Source organism: Bombina bombina, chromosome 7 (genome assembly GCF_027579735.1).
Source record: "Bombina bombina isolate aBomBom1 chromosome 7, aBomBom1.pri, whole genome shotgun sequence".
Taxonomy (NCBI): domain Eukaryota; kingdom Metazoa; phylum Chordata; class Amphibia; order Anura; family Bombinatoridae; genus Bombina; species Bombina bombina.
The window spans coordinates 237,984,064-238,011,543 of NC_069505.1; positions in this window are offsets into that span (position 1 = coordinate 237,984,064).

A 27,480-nucleotide genomic window follows, 5' to 3' on the forward strand; every position below is an offset into this window, starting at 1 on the left:
CTGTATTTTCGAAAAATTATTTTATTTTCAAAGTCCTACTCAATTTATAGAAATCCAATCTTTGATCAAATTCAGAGGTTGAGGTGCTAGGCACAAATGATAGACCTCTATTAAGTAACTTATATTCATTTATCGTGAGAATATGGGCACTGAGATTAATGACTATATCCTCTGACGCCCTCTCCTGGGGGGTCTGTGCCTGGTGCCCCGCCCGCCTAATGTGGGGTCTTTTGTGCCTCCCCCTCATGACCGTGTAGTCACCCCTGAAAAATGACTAGGTGTAGAATGTAGTCTAGAGGGGTGTTGTGAGTTAAATTGATCTTGCTGCCCATATGTGCCTGGTGATGAATAAGTTAAACTGGATTGATGTCTTTCTGTGTCAGAAGAATCCCCTCCGCTAGTGTCCACTGTATCAAACCTCACCCTCCTATTCCTCTGTCTCCTCCTAGGTTGGCTAGCTTGTGATGTAGTGAGCCATTTGTAAACCTTACCCTGTGCATAGTCAGTGTTGACTGTCTCCAACTTCCTATTTTTGAATATTATAAGATCATTTTTGTATTTATCAATCTGTTGTGTAATTTTTGACAGTCAGTTTTCCTGTTGGTCATTGGTCAGGGATTTCCCAGCTGTCTGGAGTGGGTGACAAATTCATCCAAAGAGGGTATAAACCAAGTTTGGTCAAGGAAATGATTGATGAAGTATCATTACTGACAAACTTGGACTTAATCCAAGGTAAACCTAAGAATGGATCCACAGACAAATTGATCATGTCTACCACATTCACACCGGGCACTAGAAAAACAGGACAGATACTTCGGTCTCATTGGCCAATCGTGTCCTCAGATCCAAGATTGTTGTTTGCCACCAACCTCGAGCCAATGGTAGGATATAAAAGAGGTACCAACCTGAAAGATTTGCTTGTAAAGACAGATTCCAAACAAAGTTATACCACTGGCACAAGGAGCAACATAAAAGGATCATATCTCTGTCTAGGATGCACCACATGCAATGGTTTGATTAAAACCAAATCTTTCCGCCACCCACATACCAACCGAAATTTTGTCATCAGGCATTCTATAACATGCACCACTACCCATGTAGTGTACTTGTTGTTTTGCCCATGTTCCAGTTTCTATGTGGGAAAACGTCTGGAACTTTAAGGGAATGTATGGCCAATCACAGGCACGCCATGAGAACGGCACTACAACGGGGGGATTCGGATCAACCCGTAGCAAGGCACTGTGCCAGGGAAGGCCACTACATCTCCTCTATCAGATACATCCTTATAGATCATGTTCCCATCTTGGAGAGAGGGGGAGATCGAAAAAAGATGCTGTTGATGCGGGAGGCGCAATGGATTTACCGTTTGGGTACAATATACCCTGGTGGATTGAATACAACCCCAGACTTTAAGGTACTCCTATAGTCCCGATACTCGTGATACATACTTGGGGTGCATCCCTGGGTTGCTGTGACTCTGTGTAGGTGCTGAGTGTGTAGAGATCCCACTTGTTGGTGTCACCGCTCACTCTGTGCCCACAGCACGCAGTAGCGGGAGCAACTAGTATCCCTCTAACTGTGTGGAAGTCTAGCAACTCATTGGCGGACACTCATTCAACACACGCTCTCGGAGTTGGATATTTAGGATACCAGTAGATCTACATTGGTGGACTATACTATACTAGTGGGGATTCACTATACATTTTGAGTGAAATGTGGTTATATGTTATATCCTTCAGGATCATTGCCTGAGGGTATTAAGTTGTGCATCGTATGCTTATAGAGTATTGTTTGATGATGCTTGTATAGTATGAATTGATCCTTGTGAGATGAATAGTATTGACTAATAATACCTGTGGCACGTTATTGTGACCAATTTATGTTGGGTATTACATCACAGGGCCTAGCTGTGGTATACTATGCTTTATATATGTATTTTGCTTAGTCTAACCAATAGGTTTTTTATCCAAGGCTAGTCAGACCAGTCAGGTCAATGTTGATTGTAGACATATTTGGGATATGATTTTTATTTTATATCCTAATGTTTATAATGCAGGATACTAATTGTGTTACACATTGATACAATATAGTCTTCAATAATTTCTTTTATTTCTTTTATTTTTCATTGTACTCAGTTAGGAGGTATACACAGGGCAACATGAGTTGGGACTAATTCTAATATATATCATGTATCTCATATGCCAAATATGATATTGCATGTAGTTCAGAGTCTCTGTCTGGTGTTGCTATTCTCTTCTATGTATTAGGTTAGTATAGACACTCACTTGTATATAGTTTATAGTCACGTAGGATCACTGCATTAACTAATTTTACGTGACGTTTGGCAGTGACACAATGTGTATTAGCCGTATCCATAGCAACCATTTGAATATAGGGTCGCTATGTTATTGGTTATTTTCTTTTCACATTATGGGCAACAATATGGCCTCACTTGTATGTGTGACGTATATGTATGCACTGTTTAACAATTTGCATAAAGGTTGTAAGTTTTTTGACATGTAAATATTAACACAATATACACGGCTGGAAGTGACGAGTTTACACCTCCGGTCCTGCTTGTTAGTGGAATGCAAGATGCGTTCCATCCACGAAATTTGGCGCCGTTTGGTAAGAGTTATGTTTGTTTGAACATCACTATAAATTATTTGGGTTTATTCACTTTTGTATGCTGGCGAAGGGAACAAGATCCCCGAAAACGTTACATTAAAGTCTTTGTACTTATTTTCAAGAAAGACCTGTGAGTGCAATCCTTATTTTGTGTATCTTATAGCATCATTGCACCCAGGCAGTTGACACATGGTGGGCAGAGCTGAAGTTTAGTTATTTTTATATATATATATATATATATATATATATACATACATACACACACACACACATATATATATATATATATATATATATATATATCATGGAGTTTCCCCCCTCCCTCTTTGTAACTATAACAGCCTTCATTCTCAGGCATTGATTTTGATGAAGGTCTGTCGGACAATCAGCATTCCAATTCATCCCAAAGGTGTTCAGTGGGGTTGAGGTCAGGGTTCTGTGCAAGCCACTCAATTTCCCTCACACTGAGTTCTTAAATATGACCTTGTACACCCAATGATTTTCTATAGGATTTCATGCACCTGAACTCAATAATTAATAGGGATGTCCACATACGTTTGGCTATATAGTGTATTTATATATGTATACACAATAAACCTGCCAATTAAAACATTGCAACCAGTCATCATGATTTTTCCAGTTTAATGTACATATTTTCTTGACATTGTAAACAAACAGCTCATACTAACCAATAACCTTTTTATATTTTTCCATCCACACGGTTCCCTCTGTTTTTTGTTGTTGAAGACTTCATTTTTTTTTTAGCTGTAATAAAATAAGCACATGCAAAAGGAGCAAAACTACTAGTTGAAGATAACATATTGAGGTTGAGGCTGTGAGATGCATAACCAAGGGGTAACTGTAAGAGGGGGTTAACTCATTCACTCACCTTAATATCACCAAGGCATGCTGGGAGTTTAGAGTAAAGAAGGAAGTCTGGCTGGGTCATAGATTCAGGGCAGCTGGGAGGATGGGTTTGCAGCTGGCTGGCTCTTGAAATTGTTGAGCATTTGATTAATTGGAAACTCAAGTCAAAATAAACTTTTATGATTCAGATAGAGAAGCAGTTTTACGACACTTTCCATTTTACTTCTATTATCAAATTGTGCTCAGTCTTTTTATATTCACACTTTCTGGGGAACAAGATTGTACTGAGCATGTGCACAAGCTCACAGGGTATACGTATACTAGTCTGTGATTGGCTGGTGGCTGTCACATGATACAAGGGCCCGGAAAATGGTATAAAAAATAAATTTGCCAGAAAGAAATTTGCTGCTTATTTGAAATTTAGAGAAAGTGCAATTGCATTGTCTTTTTATTATGTACTTGTTAATGATGTAATTCAACTGTATTTTGTGGTCCTTTAAGAGATAATTGTGTAACTGACATTATATACTGTATGAATATAGCTCAGCACAGTAAAACTAGTGACACATTTGTCAGCATGGGTTTACACTGCAAAGTAAAAAAGTACAATAATTGATAACTTCAAGGAATAGAAAGGTTACAATTCATATGTACATTATTATTATTTTATTATCAGGTATTTGTAGAGCGCCAACAGATTCTGCAGCGCTGTAAACAAAGGTATGATATTATTATTATTATCAGTTATTTGTAGAGCGCCAACAGATTCTGCAGCGCTATAAACATAGGCGGTATACAAGATAACATTTATAGGGATCAAATGGGTAAAGAGCCCTGCCGAGAGTTGAACTGTTGTAGTCGGCTCTTATAAAGGTGATCTACAAACAGCTGGGCTCATAGGCTTACATGCTAAGGGGTTCAAGGGGATAGCAGTGGAGTTAGGAAAGGTTAGTGTAGGTTGTATGCATCCCTGAACAGTAAAGTCTTTAGGGAGTGCTTGAAGCTTTCAAAACTAGGGGAGAGTCTTGTGAAGCGAGGCAGAGCATTCCACAAGATGGGAGCCAGTCTGGAGAAGTATTGTAAACGGGAACATGTGGAGGTAACAAGAGAGGAGGAGAGTAGAAGATCATGGGCAGAGCGAAGGGGTCGGGAGGGAGAGTATCTGGAGACAAGGTCTGAGATGTAGGGGGGAGCAGTGCAGTTGAGGGCTTTGTGTGTCAGAGTGAGAATTTTGTGTTTAAGCTTGGAGGCAAGAGGAAGCCAGTGAAGGGATTGGCAGCACATGAAGAGCAATGTTTAAGGAAGATGAGCCTTGCAGAGGCATTCATTATGGATTGTAAAGGAGCTAGGCGGCAGATAGGGAGACCAGAGATGATGGAGTTGCAGTATTCGAGGCGGGAAAGGAAGAGAGAGTGGATTAGAATCTTAGTTGTGTCTTGTGAAAGGAAATGTCTAATTTTAGAGATGTTTTTAAGGTGGAAGTGGCAGGCTTCAGCCAAGGACTGAATGTGAGGAGTGAAAGAGAGATCTAATTCAAATGTGACCCCAAGACATTGGGCATGCGGGGTAGGGGTAATGATGGAGTTATCGACAGTTATAGAGAAGTTGGGGGTGGAGATTTTTGAAGAAGGGGGAAAATAAGGAGCTCAGTTTTGAAGAGCTGTAGCTTAAGGTAGTGAGAGGACATCCAAAATGAGATATGAGAAAGACAGTTAGTGACACATGTTTGCAAGGAAGAAGATAGGTCTGGTGCAGAGAGGTAGATTTATGTGTCATTGGCAAACAAATGGTATTGAAACCCATGGGACTTTATTAAGGAACCTAAAGATGATGTGTAGATTGAGAAGAGAAGGGGACCAAGGACAGAGCCTTGTGGTACCCCAACAGAAAGTGGTAACGGGGCAGAGGATGCCCCAGAGAAGGCTACACTAAAGGAATGGTTAGACAGATAGGAAGAGAACCACGAGAGAGCTGTGTCGCAAATGCCGAAGGATTGGAGGGTTTGGAGCAAAAGAGGGTGGTCAACAGTATCAAAGGCTGCAGACAGATCAAGGAGGATAAGCAAAGAGAAGTGGCCTTTGTATTTAGCTGTAAGTAGGTCGTTGGTAACCTTAACAATTGCAGTCTCAGTGGAGGGGTGGGGGCGAAATCCAAATTGCAGTGGGTGTAGGAGGGAGTTTAGTGTAAGTAAATGGAATAGACGTACATATACTAGCTTTTTGAGAAGCTTCAAGGCAAGAGGGAGTAGGGACATAGGGCAGAAGTTGGATGGGAAGGTTGGTTCGAGAGGTTTTTTGAGGATAGGTGTGACAAGTGCATGTTTAAGAGATGAGGGAAATATACCAATGCGGAGGGAGAGATTGAAGATGTATGTGATTTCCGAGCTACGGTAGGTGGGGCCAGATTGTCAAGGACCGATGTAAGGGTGGAGTTATAGTGGCAGATAGATTCATCAGGTCAGGAAAAGGAGGGGATGGAAGAGAGGAGAGGTTCAAGAGCTAGCAAGCTGTTTCTGATCTAATGACTTGATGCTTCTGTGAAGTTTGGTGTGAGGGGTAGAAGGAGGGAGAGTTGTAGAGAGGGATGTGATGTTACCAGTAAGGAGATGATGATCCGAAAGAGGAAAAGGGGAGTTTGTGAAGAATGAGCTGAAAATCAGATCAAGGGAGTAACCATCTTTGTGAGTGGCAGAGTCAGTCCATTGAGACAGGTCAAAAGAGGAAGTGAGTTGCAGAAGTTGTTTTGCAGAGGATGCAGTGGGGATGTCAACACTGAGGTTGAAGTCGCCAAGAATGAGGGCAGGGGTGTCTGAGGAAAGGAAATAAGGTAGCCAGGCAGCAAAGTGATCTAGAAATAAAGTTGATGAGCCAGGGGGGCGATATATGACTGCAATATATATAGAGAGGGGAGAGAATCGTGTGTGTTTCGAATAAAGGAAATGTGACGGAAGAGAAGGGCTGTATTTGTTGAAAGGTGCAACAAGAGGAAAGTAAAATACCAATACCACCTCCTTGTCTATTATCAGACCTAGGAGTGTGGCTGGGTGTATTTAACCCCTTAGTGACCAGAGCACTTTTCTATTTGTTGACCGTTTGGGACCAAGGCTATTTTTACATTTCTGCAGCGTTTGTGTTTAGCTGTAATTTTCCTCTTACTCATTTACTGTACCCACACATATTATATACCGTTTTTCTCGCCATTAAATGGACTTTCTAAAGATACCATTATTTTCATCATATCTTATAATTTACTATTAAAAAAATTATAAAATATGAGGAAAAAATGGAAAAAAAACAATTTTTTCAAACTTTGACCCCCAAAATCTGTTGCACATCTACAACCACCAAAAAACACCCATGCTAAATAGTTTCTAAATTTTGTCCTGAGTTTAGAAATACCCAATGTTTACATGTTCTTTGCTTTTTTTGCAAGTTATAGGGCACTAAATAAAAGTAGCACTTTGCTATTTCCAAACCACTTTTTTTCAAAATTAGCACTAGTTACATTGGGACACTGATATCTGTCAGGAATCCCTGAATATCCTTTAACATGTATATATATATTTTTAGAAGACATCCCAAAGTATTGATCTAGGCCCATTTTGGTATATTTCATGCCACCATTTCACCGCCAAATGCGATCAAATAAAAAAAAAAGTTCACTTTTTCACAAATTTTTTCACAAACTTTAGGTTTCTCACTGAAATTATTTACAAACAGCTTGTGCAATTATTGTACAAATGGTTTTAAATGCTTCTCTGGGATCCCCTTTGTTCAGAAATAGCAGACATATATGGCTTTTACGTTGCTTTTTGGTAATTAGAAGGCCGCTAAATGCCACTGCGCACCACACGTGTATTATGCGCAGCAGTGAAGGGGTTAATTAGGGAGCATGTAGGGAGCTTGTAGGGTTAATTTTAGCTTTAGTGTAGTGTAGTAAACAACCCCAAGTATAGATCTAGGCCCATTTTGGTATATTTCATGCCACCATTTCACCGCCAAATGCGATCAAATTAAAAAAAACTTTAAATATTTCACAATTTTAGGTTTCTCACTGAAATTATTTACAAACAGCTTGTGCAATTATGGCACAAATTGTTGTAAATGCTTCTCTGGGATCCCCTTTGTTCAGAAATAGCAGACATATATGGCTTTGGCGTTGCTTTTTGGTAGTTAGAAGGTCGCTAAATGCCGCTGCGCATCACACGTATATTATGTCTAGCAGTGAAGGAGTTAATTAGGTAGCTTGTAGGGAGCTTGCAGGGTTAATTTTAGCTTTAGTGTAGAGATCAGCCTCCCACCTGACACATCCCACCCCCTGATCCCTCCCAAACAGCTCACTTCCCTCCCCCACCCCACAATTGTCCCCGCCATCTTAAGTACTGGCAGAAAATCTGCCAGTACTAAAATAAAAGTTTTAGGTTTAAAAAAAAAAAAAAAAAAAATTCTTCTGCTGTGTAGGACCCCCCCTTAGCCCCCAACCTCCCTCATCCCCCCTCAAACAGCTCTTTAACCCCCCCCCTCTGCCTTTATTGGGCACCATATTGGGTACTGGCAGCTGTCTGCCAGTACCCAGTTTGAAAAATAATAATGTATTTTTTTTTTTTTTTAAATATTTTATTTATTTCTGTAGTGTAGCTGCCCCCCCTCAACATCCAACCCCCCACCCTCTCCCTGATGCCTTGATTTCAAAATCCCACCCTCCCCAGTCCTCTCTCCCACCCTCCTGATCTACAGCATATTGATGCTGTTTTGATAGGCATCAAGTGCACGCGCGCGCCCGTGCACGCGCGTGCACGACTCTCGTGCGCGCGCCCGCGCCCGTGCACGCGCACGCACCCGCACTAGATCCCTCCCCCCTCCTCCACCAATAACTGCCCACCCGCCTCCCTGGATGAGCTCCCACCCACCAACCATAACGTCCATCGGTAGCCGATGCAGAGAGGGCCACAGAGTGGCTCTCTCTGCATCGGATGGCTAAAAACAGTTATTGCAGGATGCCTCAATATTGAGGCATCACTGCAATAACATGAAAGCAGCTGGAAGCTATCAGGATCGCTTCCACTGCTTTCAAAGACCAACAACGTATGGGGTACGTCCTTGGTCATTAACTGCATTTTTTTGCAGGACGTACCCCATACGTCGTTGGTCACTAAGGGGTTAAAGGGACACTGAACCCAATTTTTTTCTTTTGTGATTAAGACAGAGCATGAAATTTTAAGCAACTTTCTAATTTACTCCTACTATCAAATTTTCTTTATTCTCTTGGTATCTTTATTTGAAATGCAAGAATGTAAGTTTAGATGCCGGCCCATTTTTGGTGAACAACCTGGGTTGTCCTTGCTGATAGGTGGATAAATTCATCCACCAATAAAAACGTGCTGTCCAGAGTACTGAACCCAAAAAAGCTTAGATGTCTTCTTTTTCAAATAAAGATAGCAAGAGAACGAAGAAAAATTGATAATAGGAGTAAGTTAGAAAGTTGCTTAAAATTGCATGCTCTATCTGAATCACGAAAGAAAACATTTGGGTTCAGTGTCCCTTTAAGTTTTAAAATAGAATACACTTCCATTTGCAAAAATGCTTCTAGTAAATGTTATTACTGTTTTTTCAGTGGCGTATGCACATATACTGCAAGTTCATGGGCATCAGTATTTAAATAGCACATATTCTTAGAGTCAGCAGTGGCTTGTGTGACATGTTACATGTAGCATTTAGAATGTCTAAAGATGTGTGCTCCTCTCTGTTCACAGATCTCTAGAAGACCCAGGCTCTGGGCTCTATGGACAATATTCACATGTATAACCATCTAGAATGTCTAAAGATATGTGCTCCTCTCTGTTCACAGATCCCTAGAAGACCCAGGCTCTGGGCTCTATGGACAATATTTACATGTATAACCATCTAGAATGTCTAAAGATATGTGCTCCTCTCTGCTCACAGATCTCTAGAAGACCCAGGCTCTGGGCTCTATGGACAATATTCACATGTATAACCATCTAGAATGTCTAAAGATATGTGCTCCTCTCTGTTCACAGATCCCTAGAAGACCCAGGCTCTGGGCTCTATGGACAATATTTACATGTATAACCATCTAGAATGTCTAAAGATATGTGCTCCTCTCTGCTCACAGATCTCTAGAAGACCCAGGCTCTGGGCTCTATGGACAATATTCACATGTATAAACATCTAGAAGGTCTAAAGATATGTGCACCTCTCTGCTCACATATCACTAGAAAACCCAGGCTATTTTTAAAGGCCAGGTCATGGTGTAACTGCAAGGAGCTTACTGGCTCCCTATATCGTTTGCCACCCCTGCAGCCTCAGGTATGCTGTAAGTAAGTAATACATGTTGCATGACCAAACATATTCTGTTGTCTCAGGTGTGTAAAATATCCCTGTACCTTAAAGGTTAAAATGATAGGAGGATCAATATCCAGCACTCTTAATTATTGTATGCTTAATATCCATGCACCTAAATTAATCCAACAACACTAATGACCTAATAAGGGAAAAGGCTGAGGTACTAAACCAGTTTTTTTCTTCAGTATACACAAGAGAGGAACCATTGAATGATACTTTGGAACAGAATAGAACATGCCAGTCCATACCACTAACTGGGTTTTGTTTAGAGGATATCAGGAAAAAACTAAAAAATATTAAGGTAAATAAAACTCCAGGCCCAGATGGAATACACCCAAGGGTGTTAAGTGAACTTAGCACTGTTATAGACAAACCTTTACTCTTAATTTTTCAAGACTCATTATCCTCAGGCATGGTACCCCAGGATTGGCGTAAAGCTGATGTGGTGCCACTCTTCAAAAAGGGAAGCAGGGATGATCCAGGAAGCTATAGACCAGTTAGTCTGACATCAATAGTGGGGAAGATATTTGAAGGGATTATAAGGGATTATATTGATGAGCATATTCGTGTAAACAAGATTATGAGTTCTAATCAGCATGGCTTTAGGAGAAATAGATCATGTCAAACTAATCTAATTAGATTCTACGAGGAAGTAAGTAAAAATATAGATAAAGGGGAATCAGTTGATGTGATATACTTAGATTTTGCAAAGGCATTTGATACAGTGCCACATGAGAGATTAATGCACAAAATTAAGGGACTGGGAATAGCTGAAAATGTTAGCTCATGGATAAATAACTGGATAAAAGATAGGGAGCAACGAGTAGCAGTAAATGGATCATACTCAGATTGGACAAAGGTAATCAGTGGCGTCCCCCAGGGATCAGTACTGGGCCCTGTTCTTTTTAATATTTTTATAAATGACTTGGAGCAAGGATTAAATAGCGACATCTCTATTTTTGCAGATGATACTAAGTTAAGTAAGGTCATTAGGTCAGAGCAGGATGAACTCTCTTTGCAAAGGGATTTGCTAAAATTAGAACTATGGGCAAGTGAATGGAAAATGAGATTTAATACGGAAAAATGTAAGGTTCTACATTTTGGAAGTAAAAATAAGCAGGCTATGTATTTTTTAAATGGGACAAGACTTAGCCAAACACAGGAGGAAAGGGATTTGGGAGTAGTAATAGATAACAAGCTAAAGATGAGTGCACAATGCAGGGCAGCGGCTTCAAAGGCTAATAAGATACTAGCATGTATTAAAAGAGGCATTGATTCAAGGGAGGAAAGCATAATTCTGTCATTATATAAAGCCCTGGTAAGACCTCACCTTGAGTTTGGAGTGCAGTTCTGGGGACCGATTGCTAAAAAAGATATTGCAGAACTAGAAAAAGTTCAGAGAAGGGCCACAAAGCTAATAAGGGGATTGGAGAAATTAACCTATGAGGAGAGGCTAGCCAAACTGGGTATGTTCTCTTTAGAAAAAAGGCGCTTGAGAGGTGACATGATTACTTTATATAAATATATTCAAGGCCCATATACAGAGATGGCAGAAGCTCTTTTTATTCCAAGAAAATTGGTTCTGACAAGAGGTCATAATTTAAGGTTGGAGGAAAGGAGATTTAATCTCCTGCAACGGAAACGTTTTTTCACTGTAAGAGCAATAACATTGTGGAACTCATTACCAAAGGAGGTAGTGAATGCCAATACTATAGATACATTTAAAAATAGTCTGGATAAATTTCTGTATATAAACAAAATTCATGGATATGATTGCTAGTATTAAATGGGTCACATTTTAATGGGGTTATTTAAGCTTAACTGGAGCTTTTTGTAAGTATTTTAGATTTGTATAGGTTGAACTCGATGGACTTCAGTCTTTTTTCAACCTTATCTACTATGTTACTATGTTACTTCTTAAGAAGAATTTGTAAAGTGTAGATCAGATTTTATCAAGACAGACAGAAATCATTTAAATATATCTGACAGTCTATTACATAACAGCTTCCAGATGAGGACTTACTATGTAATAGTAAGTTGTTAAAGGGACATAAACCCTAAATATTTATTTCATGATTCTGATAGAGAAAACCATTTTAAACAATGTTCCAATTGACTTCTTTGTCTAAATGGCTTCTTTAGCTTGATAGCCTATCTTAATGATGCAGCAATTCATTGATGGGAGGAGGCTGAAAGCATTGGGTCAGCCAATAACATGAGACATATAGGTGTAGCCACCAATCAGCAACTCCTTAGCCTACCTAGGTATCCTTTTCAACAAAGGATACCAAGAAAACAAATTAGATAATAGAAGTACATTGTACTTCTATCTGTTTCTATCTGAAACATGAAAGAAACAACTTGGCTTTTATGTCCCTTTAAATTAATAGTAATTTTCAGACTTTAAGAATATTGCAATGAAAACTACATTAGTGTACAAGCAAAACCACATATTTCTTTTTAAAAAGTGTATATATATTTTATAATAAAAGATTTATAACAAATGATTTATAATCCTACTTGGCATCTTCTGTTCCTCTGCCCCCTTCATTTCCTCTTCTGACTGGAGAGCAGTCCCACCTACATAGACTTCCTAAGGGTTTTTAAAGGGCTGGACTTCCAGAATGTCATAAGACACACACACTGAATGGATATATATTGGAATGGTCTTAAAAAAAAAAAAGAGTTTATCCCAGTGGGCCGGCATAACATTGTAATAGAAACTTTACTGTAGGCACAGATTTAACCCGTTTACAAGAATAGATTTAAAAAAAAAAAAAAAAAGGTGCACATATACTTTTTTAATGGCAAAGATTATATATATGGCCAAGATAATGATGAGATCCCACTTCTATTTGTGTAGCCTTATCAGGACAGCTTTCCAAGAAGCTCATGCGCTCACCTGTCTGCTAGCATGACACATGCACAGGAAATTCCCAGATTTTGTTGATATCTTAAATGCTGAAGTTAAGGACATTTTATTGAGATCCATTCTATCGCGACTCACCATCCTTGTTCACCATGACAGTGATACATATAAAGAAGGTATGTATGGCATACTCATTATTGTGTCTACTCTTAAAAGATTAAGGCCAAGCACAATCAAACAGCTGACAAACCTAAATATAAAAGTGGGACCTGGAATCAGGATTCTATATAGCCTGAAGTTTTTTACATATTGGTATAATTTTTAGGTATGGTCATCCCCCAAAATAGCCACAACAATGAAAATGGGATTTAAAAAAACAAAAACAAAAAACAATTAAAGGTTAGATTGCAATCAACATGCAAAAACTGTTGCTATTAATAAATATAGTATAAATTCTCGGGATATAAGATAAATATCTCAAAATCTGAGATTCTATGGCTGCATCGCAAAACTGAAGATACAGCAAGATTATACCCTTTTTGCACTGTAACCACCCACTTAACCTACCTAGGCATTCATATCTCTGCTAACCCACAACAGTGGTATCTACATAATCTGTCCCCCCTCATTCAACAGATCAAACTAGATCTAATTGCTTGGCAAAACTTACCACTTTCTTTAATGGGAAGGGTCCATCTAATTAAAATGATGGTGCTGCCCAAGCTGCTATATCCGATGCAAATGCTTCCCCTTCTGCTCCGACGAAAGGATGTGGCGCTGTTGAGTCGCATAGTCTGAACCTTCCTTTGGAGGGGCGGAAAATCTTGTATAAGCATGCAGAGACTGTATCTTCCCTACACTAAAGGGGGGCTGGGCTTGCCGAATCTCATCTATTATAACTGGGCCTCTCTGGCAAAGCTTGCTCTAGAATGGAAACTAAAAACACAACATTTTTCCAGTTTTGATCTGGAAGAGGCCTCCCTACCTCAGGTGTCTCCCTCTTTCTTGCCACATGCCTCGCTATCAGAATTACCAAGCAACATTCAATGGCATCCTATGTATCGAGATGTGCTGCTGGGCTGGAGGGCCATGACCAGGGCCCTGGCCTGGGATCCCAGTCATACTAAATATTTGCCCATCACAGGGAACCCAATGGAAAACATTAGGTGTGGATAACATTGATAAATTATTAGACCCTGTGACGAAATCTGTCCTACCACTTGATGCCATATGTAGAAAGTTCCTAACCCCATACACTAATAGATTTGCTTATTTTCAAATCCGACATTATATAAATCACATTCTACAACACTCTGGGACGTTTTGCCTTTGGCGCGCACTATTGCACAATTTCAAGCACATAATTTTGCCATCTCCCCAATTTATAATGAGCTAATACAAATTAAAATCCCTGAGATGCAACTTGGCCTTCTCAACAGGTGGAACAAGAGACTGCCTAATTTGTCTTCTGTTAAAATTACAGGGAGTGCAGGATTATTAGGCAAATGAGTATTTTGACCACATCATCCTCTTTATGCATGTTGTCTTACTCCAAGCTGTATAGGCTCGAAAGCCTACTACCAATTAAGCATATTAGGTGATGTGCATCTCTGTAATGAGAAGGGGTGTGGTCTAATGACATCAACACCCTATATCAGGTGTGCATAATTATTAGGCAACTTCATTTCCTTTGGCAAAATGGGTCAAAAGAAGGACTTGACAGGCTCAGAAAAGTAAAAAATAGTGAGATATTTTGCAGAGGGATGCAGCACTCTTAAAATTGCAAAGCTTCTGAAGCGTGATCATCTAACAATCAAGCGTTTCATTCAAAATAGTCAACAGGGTCGCAAGAAGCGTGTGGAAAAACCAAGGCGCAAAATAACTGCCCATGAACTGAGAAAGGTCAAGCGTGCAGCTGCCAAGATGCCACTTGCCACCAGTTTGGCCATATTTCAGAGCTGCAACATCACTGGAGTGCCCAAAAGCACAAGGTGTGCAATACTCAGAGACATGGCGAAGGTAAGAAAGGCTGAAAGACAACCACCACTGAACAAGACACACAAGCTGAAACGTCAAGACTGGGCCAAAAAATATCTCAAGACTGAGATAGGTTTTATGGACTGATGAAATGAGAGTGAGTCTTGATGGGCCAGATGGATGGGCCCGTGGCTGGATTGGTAAAGGGCAGAGAGCTCCAGTCCGACTCAGACGCCAGCAAGGTGGAGGTGGAGTACTGGTTTGGGCTGGTATCATCAAAGATGAGCTTGTGGGGCCTTTTCGGGTTGAGGATGGAGTCAAGCTCAACTCCCAGTCCTACTGCCAGTTTCTGGAAGACACCTTCTTCAAGCAGTGGTACAGGAAGAAGTCTGCATCCTTCAAGAAAAACATGATTTTCATGCAGGACAATGCTCCATCACACGCGTCCAAGTACTCCACAGCGTGGCTGGCAAGAAAGGGTATAAAAGAAGAAAATCTAATGACATGGCCTCCTTGTTCACCTGATCTGAACCCCATTGAGAACCTGTGGTCCATCATCAAATGTGAGATTTACAAGGAGGGAAAACAGTACACCTCTCTGAACAGTGTCTGGGAGGCTGTGGTTGCTGCTGCACGCAATGTTGATGGTGAACAGATCAAAACACTGACAGAATCCATGGATGGCAGGCTTTTGAGTGTCCTTGCAAAGAAAGGTGGCTATATTGGTCACTGATTTGTTTTTGTTTTGTTTTTGAATGTCAGAAATGTATATTTGTGAATGTTGAGATGTTATATTGGTTTCACTGGTAAAAATAAATAATTGAAATGGGTATATATTTGTTTTTTGTTAAGTTGCATAATAATTATGCACAGTAATAGTCACCTGCACACACAGATATCCCCCTAAAATAGCTATAACTAAAAACAAACTAAAAACTACTTCCAAAACTATTCAGCTTTGATATTAATGAGTTTTTTGGGTTCATTGAGAACATGGTTGTTGTTCAATAATAAAATTAATCCTCAAAAATACAACTTGCCTAATAATTCTGCACTCCCTGTATATACGAAGGTCTCTGCCTAGTTTGGTCGGTGACTATTGCAGCTGACCTGAGAGAATCGCAGATACGCGTCACTTATCAAGACTACCTTACCCCGAGCAGACTGAGTAAGTGGAGGAGGGACTTCTCTAATGTATGTGGGAAATGCTCTTACCCAGACCCTGACGTTTTGCACTATGTATGGTACTGTCCAAAGATTCATAGATACTGGAATCAAGTGTCTTTTTGGCTCTCTAGGGTTGCAGATATCCCTATTACACTTCCGATTACACAGGTATTATTCCTAGAACAACTAACATTTCTACGTCAGGATAAAATTTTTCTCATTAATACTATACTTTTAGCTAGAAAATGTATTTTTCATAAATGGATTCATAGAGAAGCACTATCCATTATGTTTCTCAAGCAAATGATGTTAAAATCTTTGTTACATGAGCAATATGACACTTTATTTGATGCTAATATAAGGGTATCTCGTTTTATTGGAAAGTGGAGACTTTATTTAAAGTCTCTAGATCTCCCAACCCAGAGGCAAATACTCAACCCTTTTAGAAACACTATTTATATGCTAGAGGCGACTCTGAGAGGTGAATGGGATATCTGGATGAAAGAATAGACATATTGGGGGAAGCTGGAGGTTACTAATCAACAATTGAAAATCTGATGATGTCCTTTTATGTTATTTATTGATTGTCTTTCTGATGTGAATAGTTAATACAGCTATAGGTTGCAATATATGTTTAAAGTTTCAAATGTTCTCACTATTATGATAGCCCTCACCCTGAGGCCAAGGAGTAGCTGAAGGGTGCTTTGATCTTCTATTGTTAAAAAGTTGTTATGGAAAAAAAAAAATTCTTGTTCAATAGGCAACTTGATCATTGATGACCCTAATCCTAGGGTGAAAACTTCAAGTCGATAAACCAACTATGGACTCTGTTTTATAATATTCTCCTCTATATTTAAACATGATGTTGAATCATTGATTGTTTATTTCTGTTTGTATAGCCACATGAGTGGTTAATGACTTTGTTATTTGTTGGTACTCATATTTGATTGCCTATTGACAATAAAATAAAGATGAAAAAAAATAAATAAATGTAGTATCTTTCTTTTTTTTATCAAATCGCCAATGTACAGTTACACGCTCCGCTGTATCTCAATGGAACAACAGCATTATAGTTATAGCTTATTAATTTGGTTGGTGTTAAAGGGATATTAACTAGTGCTCCTTTGGTAAAAACAAATATGTTAAATCAAAATGAAAATAAAAAGGAATACATTGTGTAAAAAACAGCAAATAGCTATCTTGATTTCTTGAAATATAAGTTTTTAGAAATTCTCAGTGTAGCCACTGCCCTCAATGTGATAAGAGTGGATAATTTTGTAAACCTAAGTTTTTTTCTATCAGTTCTGGGCATGAGCAAATCTGACTCCCTGTTATTTATCATATTTACTAGCCTAGAGGTTATGACATCAGGCTAAGATAGAACTTCCTGCAGAGGCTCCTCCTCCTTGTAGAGCTCTAACAGGAAGTAAAAGACACTGCAGAAATATAGTGTAAAAAAAAGAAATAAAAAGTAAAATCCATTTAAATAGATAAATTATACATATTGTAATTATTTCTATTAAAGTGAAGGTAAACTAAAACGTTGTGTATTAAATAAATAAATATATCTAGGCAAAATAATAGTACTTTCATTCATCAGTATTTGTATATCGCAAAATATTACCTTAGATATATTATATTATTTGCATCGATCCGGCTCCCATAAAATCAACCCCTTATAAAAAATTTTTTATAAACATCGATCACGTTGTTTAAAGAGCCAATTGATTCTTTGGCCGTTCGCCCGTCGATTGACGTAAGCATGGTTTCGGTAGTTATGCGCATGCGTAGCATTTTGTAGTTCTTTGAGGCCAAGCGAGCGTGTCCACGTTTCGCGCATGCGCACTAACAAATTTACTTCTCAAGCACATTGAAAGCTCATCGCAACTCAAAAGGCAACTAAAGGTGCAACATTTGTATCGCTCCTTATAATAATAAACACATTTTTTGTAATATCGGTAAGTGCCTATTCATAGAGTGGGACCGCTCTATACGTCACTGTCTCAGAAATCTGGAAAAGCTAGATGGGAGGAGATTCGGCAGGCAACGGTAACTAACATTTAGTTTTAAAAATATATAAATAACTAATGTTTTATTTAAAAAAAAAACTAGCGACTGGATTTGACACTATAAAAGGAATATAAATATTAATTTCCAATGTAAAAAATGTACCTTCACTTTAAGTATAAGCAACTGCTTAGTGCCTTTTTTAATACAACAATGAAACTGATTGTTGTTACATCCCTTTAAAGACTGACATTATGCAAACGTAAGAATGCATGGGGGTGGGGTAGCCACTAAATACTGCAATAGAGGCTGGCAGTGTTATGATAACCTCAGTGACTAAATAATACAACGCCCCATTGAAGTATATTGTACAAATAATCCAAAGATAAACAGAAGAAGACTTGGAAGACATAAAAACCCCCCCACAAAGGCCTAGATTTAGAGTTGGGTGGTAGCCGTCGAAACCAGCATTAGAGGCTCCTAACGCTGGTTTTTACCACCCTCTGGTATTTGGAGTCAGTCATTAAAGGGTCTAACGCTCACTTTTCAGCCACAACTTTTCCATACCGCAGATCCCCTTACGTCAATTGCGTATCCTATCTTTTCAACGGGATCTTTCTAACGCCGGTATTTAGAGTCTTGGCTGAAGTGAGCGTTAGAAATCTAACGACAAAACTCCAGCCGCAGAAAAAAGTCAGTAGTTAAGAGCTTTCTGGGCTAACGCCGGTTTATAAAGCTCTTAACTACTGTGCTCTAAAGTACACTAACACCCATAAACTACCTATGTACCCCTAAACCGAGGTCCCCCCACATCGCCGCCACTTGATTAAAATTTTTTAACCCCTAATCTGCCGACCGCCACCTACGCTATACTTATGTACCCCTAATCTGCTGCCCCTAACACCGCCGACCCCTATATTATATTTATTAACCCCTAACCTGACCCCCACAACGTCGCCGCCAGCTACCTACAATAATTAACCCCTAATCTGCCGACCGCAAAGCGGCGCTACCTACGTTAACCTTATGTACCCCTAATCTGCTGCCCCTAACACCGCCGACCCCTATATTATATTTATTAACCCCTAATCTGCCCCCTTCAAAGTCGCCTCCACCTGCCTACACTTATTAACCCCTAATCTGCCGAGCGGACCGCACCGCTACTATAATAAAGTTATTAACCCCTAATCCGCCTCACTCCCGCCTCAATAACCCTATAATAAATAGTATTAACCCCTAATCTGCCCTCCCTAACATCGCCGACACCTAACTTCAATTATTAACCCCTAATCTGCCGACCGAATCTCGCCGCTACTGTAATAAATGGATTAACCCCTAAAGCTAAGTCTAACCCTAACCCTAACACCCCCCTAAGTTAAATATAATTTAAATCTAACGAAATAAATTAACTCTTATTAAATAAATTATTCCTATTTAAAGCTAAATACTTACCTGTAAAATAAACCCTAATATAGCTACAATATAAATTATAATTATATTATAGCTATTTTAGGATTTATATTTATTTTACAGGTAACTTTGTATTTATTTTAACCAGGTACAATAGCTATTAAATAGTTAAGAACTATTTAATAGCTAAAATAGTTAAAATAATTACAAAATTACCTGTAAAATAAATCCTAACCTAAGTTACAATTAAACCTAACACTACACTATCAATAAATTAATTAAATAAAATACCTACAATTATCTACAATTAAACCTAACACTACACTATCAATAAATTAATTAAATACAATACCTACAAATAAATACATTTAAATAAACTAACTAAAGTACAAAAAATAAAAAAGAACTAAGTTACAAAAAATAAAAAAATATTTACAAACATTAGAAAAATATTACAACAATTTTAAACTAATTACACCTACTCTAAGCCCCCTAATAAAATAACAAAGACCCCCAAAATAAAAAAATGCCCTACCCTATTCTAAATTACAAAAGTTCAAAGCTCTTTTACCTTACCAGCCCTGAACAGGGCCCTTTGCGGGGCATGCCCCAAAGAATTCAGCTCTTTTGCCTGTAAAAAAACACATACAATACCCCCCCCCAACATTACAACCCACCACCCACATACCCCTAATCTAACCCAAACCCCCCTTAAATAAACCTAACACTAATCCCCTGAAGATCTTCCTACCTTATCTTCACCTCGCCGGGTATCACACCGATCGGTCCTGGCTCCAAAATCTTCATCCAACCCAAGCGGGGGCTGGCGATCCATAATCCTGCGGCTGAAGAGGTCCAGAAGAGGCTCCAAAGTCTTCATCCTATCCGGGAAGAAGAGGCGATCCAGACCGGCAACCATCTTGATCCAAGCGGCATCTTCTATTTTCATCAGATGAGGAACGGCTCCATCGTGAAGACCTCCAGCGCGGATCAATCTTCTTCCGACGACGTCCAACTGAAGAATGACGGTTCCTTTAAGGGACGTCATCCAAGATGGCGTCCCTCGAATTCCGATTGGCTGATAGGATTCTATCAGCCAATCAGAATTAAGGTAGGAAAATTCTGATTGGCTGATGGAATCAGACAATCAGAATCAAGTTCAATCCGATTGGCTGATCCGATCAGCCAATCAGATTGAGCTTGCATTCTATTGGCTGATCGGAACAGCGAGCTCAATCTGATTGGCTGATCAAATCAACCAATCGGATTGAACTTGATTCTGATTGGCTGATTCCATCAGCCAATCAGAATTTTCCTACCTGCATATTTTTTTTAACCCCTAATCTGCCGCTCCGTAAACCGCCGCTACTTACATTATCCCTATGTACCCCTAATCTGCTTCCCCTAACACCGCCGACCCCTATATTATATTAATTAACCCCTAATCTGCCCCCCACAACGTCGCCTCCACCTGCCTACACTTATTAACTCCTAATCTGCCGACCGGACCACGCCGCTATTATAATAAAGTTATTAACCCCTAATCCGCCTCACTCCCGCCTCAATAACCCTATAATAAATAGTATTAACCCCTAATCTGCCCTCCCTAACATCGCCAACACCTAACTTCAAACATTAACCCCTAATCTGCCGACTGGAGCTCACCGCTATTCTAATAAATGTATTAACCCCTAAAGCTAATTCTAACCCTAACCCTAACACCCCCCTAAATTAAATATAATTTAAATCTAACGAAATAAATTAACTCTTATTAAATAAATTATTCCTATTTAAAGCTAAATACTTACCTGTAAAATAAACCCTAATATAGCTACAATATAAATTATAATTATATTATAGCTATTTTAGGATTTATATTTATTTTACAGGTAACTTTGTATTTATTTTAACCAGGTACAATAGCTATTAAATAGTTAAGAACTATTTAATAGCTAAAATAGTTAAAATAATTACAAAATTACCTGTAAAATAAATCCTAACCTAAGTTACAATTAAACCTAACACTACACTATCAATAAATTAATTAAATAAAATATCTACAATTATCTACAATTAAACCTAACACTACACTATCAATAAATTAATTAAATAAAATACCTACAATTATCTACAATTAAACCTAACACTACACTATCAATAAATTAATTAAATACAATATCTACAAATAAATACAATGAAATAAACTAACTAAAGTACAAAAAATAAAAAAGAACTAAGTTACAAAAAATAAAAAAATATTTACAAACATTAGAAAAATATTACAACAATTTTAAACTAATTACACCTACTCTAAGCCCCCTAATAAAATAACAGACCCCCAAAATAAAAAAATGCCCTACCCTATTCTAAATTAAAAAAGTTCAAAGCTCTTTTACCTTACCAGCCCTGAACAGGACCCTTTGCGGGGCATGCCCCAAAGAATTCAGCTCTTTTGCCTGTAAAAAAAATATACAATACCCCCCCCCAACATTACAACCCACCACCCACATACCCCTAATCTAACCCAAACCCCCCTTAAATAAACCTAACACTAAGCCCCAGAAGATCTTCCTACCTTATCTTCACCATACCAGGTTCACCGATCCGTCCTCGGAAGTCTTGATCCAAGCCTCGGAAGTGTTCATCCAAGCCCAAGCGGGGGGCTGAAGAGTGACGTCCATCCTCGGGCTGAAGTCTGGATCCAAGCGGCGGCTGAAGAACTCCATCATTGGGCTGAAGTCGGAAGTCCATCATCGGGATGAAGTCTTCTATCAAGCAGCATCTTCAATCTTCTTTCTTCTGGAGCGGAGCGGAGACATCTTCTTTCCAACCGACGCGGATCCAACCTCTTCAACCGACGCCTACTCGCCGAATGACGGTTCCTTTAAATGACGTCATCCAAGATGGCGTCCCTCGAATTCCGATTGGCTGATAGGATTCTATCAGCCAATCAGAATTAAGGTAGGAATATTCTGATTGGATGATGGAATCAGCCAATACGAATCAAGTTCAATCCTATTGGCTGATCCAATCAGCCAATCAGATTGAGCTCGCATTCTATTGGCTGTTCCGATCAGCCAATAGAATGCGAGCTCAATCTGATTGGCTGATTGGATCAGCCAATCGGATTGAACTTGATTCTGATTGGCTGATTCCATCAGCCAATCAGAATTTTCCTACCTTAATTCCGATTGGCTGATAGAATCCTATCAGCCAATCGGAATTTGAGGGACGCCATCTTGGATGACGTCCCTTAAAGGAACCGTCATTCGTCAGGAAGTCGTCGGAAGAAGAAGATGGGTCCGCGGTGGAGGTCTTCAAGATGGAGCCGGTCGTCATCGGATGAAGATAGAAGATGCCGTTTGGATCAAGATGGTTGCCGGTCCGGATCGCCTCTTCTTCCCGGATAGGATGAAGACTTCGGAGCCTCTTCTGGACCTCTTCAGCCGCCGGATTATGGATCGCCAGCCCCCGCTTGGGCTTGGATGAAGATTTTGGAGCCTGGAACGATCGGTGATACCTGGTATGGTGAAGATAAGGTAGGAAGATCTTCAGGGGCTTAGTGTTAGGTTTATTTAAGGGGGGTTTGGGTTAGATTAGGGGTATGTGGGTGGTGGGTTGTAATGTTGGGGGGGGTATTGTATGTTTTTTTTTTACAGGCAAAAGAGCTGAATTCTTTGGGGCATGCCCCGCAAAGGGCCCTGTTCAGGGCTGGTAAGGTAAAAGAGCTTTGAACTTTTGTAATTTAGAATAGGGTAGGGCATTTTTTTATTTTGGGGGTCTTTGTTATTTTATTAGGGGGCTTAGAGTAGGTGTAATTAGTTTAAAATTGTTGTAATATTTTTCTAATGTTTGTAAATATTTTTTTATTTTTTGTAACTTAGTTCTTTTTTATTTTTTGTACTTTAGTTAGTTAATGTAATTGTATTTATTTGTAGGTATTGCATGTAATTAATTTATTGATAGTGTAGTGTTAGGTTTAATTGTAGATAATTGTAGGTATTTTATTTAATTAATTTATTGATCGTGTAGTGTTAGGTTTAATTGTAACTTAGGTTAGGATTTATTTTACAGGTAATTTTGTAATTATTTTAACTATTTTAGCTATTAAATAGTTCTTAACTATTTAATAGCTATTGTACCTGGTTAAAATAAATACAAAGTTACCTGTAAAATAAATATAAATCCTAAAATAGCTATAATATAATTATAATTTATATTGTAGCTATATTAGGGTTTATTTTACAGGTAAGTATTTAGCTTTAAATAGGAATAATTTATTTAATAAGAGTTAATTTATTTCGTTAGATTTAAATTATATTTAATTTAGGGGGGTGTTAGGGTTAGGGTTAGACTTAGCTTTAGGGGTTAATCCATTTATTACAGTAGCGGCGAGATTCGGTCGGCAGATTAGGGGTTAATAATTGAAGTTAGGTGTCGGCGATGTTAGGGAGGGCAGATTAGGGGTTAATACTATTTATTATAGGGTTATTGAGGCGGGAGTGAGGCGGATTAGGGGTTAATAACTTTATTATAGTAGCGGTGTGGTCCGCTCGGCAGATTAGGGGTTAATAAGTGTAGGCAGGTGGAGGCGACGTTGAGGGGGGCAGATTAGGGGTTAATAAATATAATATAGGGGTCGGCGGTGTTAGGGGCAGCAGATTAGGGGTACATAAGGATAACGTAAGTGGTGGCGCTTTGCGGTCGGCAGATTAGGGGTTAATTATTGTAGGTAGCTGGCGGCAACGTTGTGGGGGGCAGGTTAGGGGTTAATAAATATAATATTGGGGTCGGCGGTGTTAGGGGCAGCAGATTAGGGGTACATAAGTATAACGTAGGTGGCGGTCGGCAGATTAGGGGTTAAAAAAATTTAATAGAGTGGCGGCGATGTGGGGGGACCTCGGTTTAGGGGTACATAGGTAGTTTATGTGTGTTAGTGTACTTTAGAGCACAGTAGTTAAGAGCTTTATAAACCGGCGTTAGCCCAGAAAGCTCTTAACTACTGACTTTTTTCTGCGGCTGGAGTTTTGTCGTTAGAATTCTAACGCTCACTTCAGACACGACTCTAAATACCGGCGTTAGAAAGATCCCATTGAAAAGATAGGATACGCAAATGACGTAAGGGGATCTGCGGTATGGAAAATTTGCGGCTGGAAAGTGAGCGTTAGACCCTTTAATGACTGACTCTAAATACCGGCGGTAGCCCAAAACCAGCGTTAGGAGCCTCTAACGCTGGTTTTGACGGCTACCGCCCAACTCTAAATCTAGGCCTATGTTATTTGTATCCCTTTAAATGTGGCGCTGAGAGTTGGCACAATATGAGAAATATAACAAACCCAGAAACATTATACAAAGAAATGATAAAAACATCAAAGGTAAAAGGAGCTTTATTGCCGGAGCCGTCATTATTTAGATTTTGGCAACACATATTACCAATGTCATATGCATACCCAGGAAATAACCTTCATACAATCTAATGCAATAATAGAATGTTATAAACCAACTAGATGATTCTGTTTCATTTTAATAGACTTTTGCTATTCTTTTCCTTTTACCACTCAAATAGCATTTTTAAAGTATAACAGATAACAGAAAAATTAAAAACATAACCAATGACAGGCAATAATAGAGTGGTCAGGTAGCACATGTCCAATCAGATAGCACTAAAGTCCTTTAAACTGTGAGAAAACCATTAATCTTCCTCTTTTCTTTTTGCTAAGATAAGTATTTGTATTTGTTGTGCTAATAAATACTATTTTAATTTGTTCAATATATTATTATTTATCTAATTTATTTGTTCTTTATTATTTATCTTCGTTTTAGTTGTTTATTTCTTTCATGTAATTGGCAAGAGTCCATGAGCTAGTGACGTATGGGATATACAATCCTACCAGTTTTACAAACTTTGCCTCCTATGGAGGTGGTGAAGTAAGTTTGTGCTAAGATTTCTACGTTGACATGCGCTTCTCAGCATTTTGAAGCCCTATTCCTCTCAGAGTACAGTGAATGTCAGAGGGATGTGAAGGGAGTATCACCTATTGAATGCAATGATTTCCCTAACGGGGTCTATTTCATAGGTTCTCTGTTATCAGTTGTAGAGATTAATCTCCTACCTCCCTTTTCAGATCGACGATATACTCTCATATACCATTACCTCTACTGATAACTATTTCAGTACTGATTTGGCTATCTGCTATATGTGGATGGGTGTCTTTTTGGTAAGTATGTTTTTTATTACTTAAGACACTCTCAGCTATGGTTTGGCACTTTATGCATTTATATAAAGTTCTAAATATATGTATTGTACTTATATTTGCCATGAGTCAGGTTCATGTATTTGGATTCTGACATATCTAGCATCGTTAGTTTACTGCAACATGCTAATCATTTTATTTGTGATGCCATTTTTTGATATTATCAAAATTGATGTTAGATCCATGTCTTTAGCTATTTTAGCTAGAAGAGCTTTGTGGTTTAAATCTTGGAATGCTGATATGACATCTAAGTTTAGATTATTATCGCTTTCTTTCCAAGGTAATCATTTATTTGGTTCTCAGTTGGATTCTATTATTTCAACTGTTACTGGAGGAAAGGGGGTTTTTCTGCCTCAGGATAAAAAAACCTAAGGGTAAATCTAAGGCTTCTAACCATTTTCGTTCCTTTCCTCAAAATAAGGAACACAAATCAAATCCTTCCCCCAAGGAATCTGTTTCCAATTGGAAGCCTTCCTCAAATTGGAATAAATCCAAGCCTTTTAAAAAAACAAAATCAGCCCCTAAATCCGCATGAAGGTGCGGCCCTCATTCCAGCTCAGCTGGTAGGGGGCAGATTAAGGTTTTTCAAGGATTTTTGGATAAATTCTGTCCAAAATCAATGGATTCAGAGCATTGTCTCTCAAGGGTATCGAATAGGATTCAGAGTAAGACCTCCTGTGAGAAGATTTTTTCTCTCACGTATCCCAGCAAATCCAGGCTTTCCTGAAGTGTGTTTCAGACCTGGAGTCTTCAGGGGTAATCATGCTGGTTCCTTTTCAGGAAGAAGGTCTGGGGTTTTATTCAAATCTATTCATTGTCCCAAAGAAGGAAAATTCATTCAGACCAATCCTGGATCTGAAAATTTTGAATCGTTATGTAAGAGTACCAACTTTCAAGATGGTGACTATAAGGACTATTCTGCCTTTTGTTCAGCAAGGACATTATATGTCTACAATAGACTTGCAGGATGCATACCTTCATATTCCGATTCATCCAGAACATTATCAGTTCCTGAGATTCTCTTTTCTAGACAAGCATTACCAGTTTGTTGCTCTTCCATTTGCCCTAGCAACAGCTCCAAGAATCTTTTCCAAGGTTCTAGATGCCCTACTCTCTGTAATCAGAGAGCAGGGTATTGTGATGTTTCCTTATTTGGACAATATCTTGGTACTAGCAGTCTTTACGTTCTGCAGAATCTCACATGAATCAACTAGTGTTGTTTCTTCAAAAACATGGTTGGAGGATCAATTTAGTTTATTGATTCCTCAGACAAGGATCACCTTTTTAGGTTTCCAGATAGATTCAGTGTCCATGACTCTGTCTCTAACAGACAAGAGACGTTTGAAATTGGTTGCAGCCTGTCGGCACCTTCAGTCTCAGTCATTTCCTTCAGTGGCTATGTGCATGGAAGTTTTAGGCCTCATGACTGCAGCATCGGACGCAATTCCTTTTGCTCATTTTCACATGAGACCTCTCCAGTTTATATGCTGAATCAATGGTGCAGGGATTATACAAAGATATCACAGTTAATATCCTTAAATCCCAATGTTCAACACTCTCTGACATGGTGGTTAAATCGCCAGCGTTTAGTTCAAGGGGCTTCCTTTATTCGGCCAACCTGGACTGTGATCACTACAGACGCAAGTCTTTCAGGTTGGGGAGCTGTTTGGGGATCTCTGACAGCACAAGGGGTTTGGAAATCTCAAGAGGCAAGATTACCAGTCAATATTTTAGAACTCCGTGCAATTCTCAGAGCTCTTCAGTTTTGGCCTCTGTTGAAGAGAGAACCGTTCATTTGCTTTCAGACAGACAATATCACAACTGTGGCATATGTCAATCATCAGGGTGGGACTCACAGTCCCCAAGCAATGAAAGAAGTATCTCGGATACTTGCTTGGGCGGAATCCAGCTCCTGTCTAATCTCTGCGGTTCATATACC